Source organism: Mus musculus, chromosome 5, assembly GCF_000001635.26.
Source record: "Mus musculus strain C57BL/6J chromosome 5, GRCm38.p6 C57BL/6J".
Lineage (NCBI taxonomy): Eukaryota > Metazoa > Chordata > Mammalia > Rodentia > Muridae > Mus > Mus musculus.
Window position 1 is genome coordinate 109,916,786 of NC_000071.6, and position 5,858 is coordinate 109,922,643.

The following is a 5,858-nucleotide window of genomic DNA, read 5'->3' on the forward strand; positions in this document are numbered from 1 at the left end:
AAAAGTCCCCCATACCCTCCCCCACCCACTTCCCTACCCACCCACTCCCACTTCTTGGCCCTGGCATTCCCCTGTACTAGGGCATATAAAGTTTGCAAGACCAAGGGGTCTCTCTTCCCAGTGATGGCCGGCTAGGCCATCTTCTGCTACATATGCAGCTAGAGACATGAGCTCTGGGGGTACTGATTAGCTCATATTGTTGTTCCACTTATAGGGTTGCTCCCTTTAGCTCCTTGGGTACTTTCTCTAGCTCCTACATTGGGGGCCCTGTGTTCCATCCAATAGCTGACTGTGAGCATCTACTTCTATATTTGCCAGGCACTGGCAAAGCCTCACAGGAGACAGCTATATCAGGGTCCTTTCAGCAAAATCTTGCTGGTGTATGCAATAGTATCAGCGTTTCGTGGCTGATTATGGGATGGATCCCCACATGTGGCAGTCTCTAGATGGTCCACCCTTTCATCTCAGCTCCAAACTTTGTCTCTGTAACTCCTTCCATGGGTGTTTTGTTCCCAATTCTAAGAAGGGGCAAAGTGTCCACGCTTTGGTCTTCGTTCTTCTTGAGTTTCATGTGTTTTGCAATATAGGGATTATTTCATTGTAAAAATATTCCCATAGAAAACAGCTTTAACTAAAAATATTTTGGGACTTAAGCTTTAGTTGACTGAAAGTTGTACATATATGGAAAACACATTTACTAAGGAGGCTTTGATTAAACGATGGCTTCCATGTTCTCCTTTTGGATTGTTTGTGTGCATAAACATATTAAATCTGGAAAGTGTGTTCAGTAGGTATTTTTGTATTGTCTTCTGTCCTCCATTAGTACTTGCAACCCCTTATCTTTTTTTTTAGATTTATTTATTATTAAATATATGTACACTGTAGCTGTCTTCAGACACGCCAGTAGAGGGCGTGGGATCTCATTATGGATGGTTGTGAGCCACCATGTGGTTGCTGGGATTTGAACTCAGGACCTTTGGAAGAGCAGTCAGTGCTCTTACCCACTGAGCCCGCAATCCCTTATCCATGGGAAATGTATGACAATACTCCCAGTCTTATGTATGCTGTTTTTCTGTACATGAATTTGGATGATAACATTTATCCTATAAACACAATGACAGGTTAAGAGAAATGTTTAAGTGTATGGTACAGTAAAAATAACACAAACTGGCTTTTTCTGGGCTCCAGTCCTAAAAGTACCTTGTACCAAAGTACCAAACTGGTAATTGGGTTCTGTTACTTTAAACTTTCCCTGGTGACAAAAAATCAGGTTCCAGGGGCTGGTGAGATGGCTCAGTGGGTAAGAGCACCCGACTGCTCTTCCGAAGGTCCAGAGTTCAAATCCCAGCAACCACATGTTGGCTCACAACCATCCGTAACAAGATCTGACTCCCTCTTCTGGTGTGTCTGAAGACAGCTACAGTGTATTTACATATAATAAATAAATAAATCTTAAAAAAAAAAAAAAATCAGGTTCCTGAATCAACCTCAATGCTTAGAAAGAGAACCTCACCTTCCAGAGTAGAGTATCTGAAGTTAGGGTCTCACTCTAGTTACTTATTTCACTGTCACAGAGAACAGTAGAACTTGATGAAATACAGACAGCTCATGTGCATGCACAACATGGTCCCAGTGTGTAGTTTGAAATGAAATTATATGATTGTTTTGCCTGCTGATTGGTGTTTGTCAGACAGAGAGTTTTATTTGTTTGTCCTTTCTCCTGCCTTTTAAAGATGCTATACACCAGCCCGGCAGTGATGGCACAAATCTTTCATCTCAGCACTTGGGAGGCAGAGGCAGACAGATTTCTGAGTTCAAGGTCATCCTGGTCTACAGAGTGAGTTCCAGGACAGCCAGGGCTACACAGAGAAACCCTGTCTCGGTAAAAAAAAAAAAAAAAAAAAAAAAAAAAAAAAAGCCTACACCAATGCTGAACTTTTGTTGCAGAACAGATTAGGTCTTTCTGACAGTTTCTGTCTCTATTGTTGGTTGATTTAGTTATATTTCCCTGTGTAATAGGTGTATATTGCTTTATGTGATTATTGTCCCCAAATCTTTATTATCAACTGCTTCTCTTCTTTCTTAGAAGCAGCTGAATCCATATAATCATGTGTTTCCAGCTGTTTGACCCACTGAATAGAACTGTGTTCTACTGTCTGTGATCTTAAGACAATCTAAGATATACTATTAAAAGTAATGTATGGACTTTCCCCTTGAAAGGTGATTCATGAGAATAAAAATCCTCTACATGTTAAACTTAAAAAAATAGTTAAGCTTTATTTATGTAAATGCGGTAAAAATCCTCTAGGACACTTTTAGGGGCTCATTTTCATCCATTTATATGTATAATTAAGAGAGTCATTAGTTAAGGGTAATTTCCTCTGTTTTTTAAAACAATGTATTTCATGTGTGAGGGGAGATGCATCTGTGCGTCAGTGTCTGACCCCAGGCTTGCACACACTCTGCACTGCCCCAGTCCCAGCCAACTGACCTTCTCAAGCTTAAGTGAAAAAAGTAGTGCACAACACATATAACAAATGTGCCTTCAAGATAAATGAGGAGACTTCTTATATAATCACAGTATGGAAAAGGAATGATGAAGTCCTCTATAGGATTTACAGTTGAGTGAAAGGAGCTAATATGCTTTCTATGTAAATATCATAAGGCAAATATAATGACCACAAAATTGGATCTTAGGCATATATCTAAGCCTCATACACCAAAAGGGCTATGGTTCCTATAAATCAAAGGTATAAATCATCTGACTTTAAGAACAGTTTATGATTTTAATGGATTTTTTTAATTTTTCTTTTTCATTTACTTTTTAACATTGTTTGTGTAGGTGATCAACAACTGTCCTTTAGGGTTTTTTTGTTTGGTTGGTTGTTTTTTTTTTTTTTTTTTTTTTTTTACTTTTTTAAAGATTTATTTATTATTATATCTAAGTAGCTGTCTTCAGATGCACCAGAAGAGGATGTCAGACCTCATTACGTACCTCACAACTTGCTAAGTAAGCATCTTTGAGCTGAGACAATGAGCCAGTTAAATATTGGAAATACACCAAACAAGGACTGGTCTGTTTAACCTACCGCAACCAATTTCCTGGTGGTTGTAAGCCACCATGTGGTTGCTGGGATTTGAACTCAGGACCTTTGGAAGAGCAGTGGGTGCTCTTAACCACTGAGCCATCTCTTCAGCCCTGGAAATTTTTTTTATTAAATATTTTCTTTATTTACATTTCAAATGCTATTACAAAAGTCCCCTATACCCTCCCCCCCATGCTCCCTACCCACCCACTGTGCTTCCTGGCCCTGGCACTCCCCTGTACTGGGGCATATGATCTTTGCAAGACCAAGGGCCTTTCCTCCCATTGATGGCTGACTAGGCCATCCTCTGCTACTTATGCAACTAGAGACACAGCTCTGAGGGGTTCTGCTTAGTTCATATTGTTGTTCCTCCTATAGAGTTGCAGACCCATTTAGATCTCTCTAGCCCCTTCATTAGGGGACCTGTGTTCCATCCAATAGATGACTGTGAGCATCCACTTCTGTATTTGCCAGGCACTGGCATAGCCTCACAAGAGATAGCTATATCAGGGTCCTGTCAGCAAAATCTTTCTGGCATATTTAATGGAAATTCTTACATCGCTAGCTGAGTGGCTCCTCTGGCTTTTCTGTCTTTGATGTTCTTATTTACATATTTCAGAATTCTGTATAATCTTGCATTTTAAGTATAACTTGTATTTAAATTTTTTTAATTTTTAATATTATTTATTTATTTTATTTATATGAGTACACTGTAGCTGTCTTCAGACACATACCAGAAGAGGGCATCAGGTCCCATTACAGATGGCTTTGAGCCACCATGTGGTTGCTAGAATAAAACTCAGGACTTGGAAGAGCAGTCAGGCCTCTGGGTACCTAAATTTCATATTACCAACTGAAAATATCCTTCACCACTTGCTGAACCTTATCCTGTCTGCTGCTGTTTCCATGCTAGTAAATAGCAGGTGGTGAGCTGCATTGAGACCCTGAGAGGGAAGGACTCCAACCCTCTTTCAAAGCACTGACATGCACTAAATTCTGTCTTTAATGTGTGTCTCTTTCTGGAGAAAACAGATTCCTTTATGACATTAGTATTCATACGAGAGCATTTTGCTTATTTTATTGTACTATGGAAAACCAGTAAAGGTCACTATCTCATGTGGACATTAGATCATGTTATAATGTAACTTGGTGCAGATAGCCTACCTGTATGCAGGATACTGTCGTGGGTATTTTTCTATTTGATGGTGTTTAATGATTTAGGTTCTCAATAACTTAGGCTTGCCTACTAGCTATTTACTGACAAACAGAAAAAAAGGAGCTTAAATGTACTGTTAGGGCTCAAAATTTTTAGGTAAGGTAAGGAAATTTATTTTACATAAGGCATCCTTTGTGATATTAAAAGTCACATAGTTCTCTTTTTTGCAAAATTTAACAAATATATGATGGTTGTAATCAGCACTGTAACCAATACTATATTGAGGATGTTGGTTTACATTCTTCTACTCTAGACAAAGTAAAATCTTTTCATTTCTTATCTATAGCTAATGATGGAGTGGGGAGCAGTGTATATATGAAGATATTTAATTGATAAAAATTAAGTAGTTGCTCATTTTTCTTCATCCATATTATGTAATGTGTAAGGACAAAGTCATCTTGCAAACAAGCGTTCCAAACATAAAACATTCCACCTTCTCATCTTCAGAAAATATATAAAGAATAAAATTAAAGAAAAACATGGCATAAGTTCCTATACTCAGAGCAACCTGCTGCCAAGACATGGAAGGAAGCACAAAATGAACACAGTGGATCACAGAACATGATCTCTTAAGTAAATCATTTAAAATTTGAAAGTGAAAATTTGTTTAGTTCTTAGAAAACATGAAATTAATGTTTGTCCCAAGAAAAAACGACTACCTTACCTCTTTAAGCTAAAAGAAAGATTAAAGGTAATTCCAATTTAAAAAACACTATGTTTTGAGAGCAAAGATGTGCTAGCACACATCTGCAGTGCTGTAGAGTATAGAGATAAGGGGATCTTATCTGGACAGCTTTGTCCATGTCCTGGACCTCTTATACAACCTCAGCCCCACTGTGTCAGGAGCCATAATGGGACAAGCAAGCTAAAAACTAGCAGGTGATCATCCTGAAGTGACCTGCCTCGGATTATTATATAATCTTTGACAGGTGAGCCCTCACTAAGCAAGGCTGTGAGGGACTCATTTTAGGTAAGTCTCCTGCTTTTAATATGCTTTTCCTGTTATTAATAAACATATATTACTACCACTAAGTAGCAGCACACCCCTCAGGAGCAGATCTCTGCAGATCCACGGAGATGCACTCTCTTGTAGAGATGCTGTATAGACAAATAGATGACTTAAGTCTTAATGATGATCCTATAATAATTCCTAAAATTATATTTGTGATTATTAAGCTCTTTTATAATGGGACTGCTATTAAGTCCTTTCCTGATAATCAAAATTTCAACGAGAACTCTGTCAGTCCCTCAAATGTCACCAGTTAAATGCTCTTAGATAGTAACCAGACTTTCTCCTACTCAGAGCACATTCCAAGAGGTTGTAAAAAAAAAAGGGGGGGGGAACTAATGATTTATTATAGGAGCTAGGACAGAAGGTAAAATACTGACTGGGTTTATCTATACAGAACTTCACTTATAACTTAGTTATGGTTTTAAGCCTTCTGTGAACCTGTGGAGCTGAGACAAGTGATGGTGTTTAGCCAGATAATCACTCCTCATGGATATGCCTGTGTTGTGCCCACCTCGGCCGGCAAGGAAGACACAACACGGTTGGA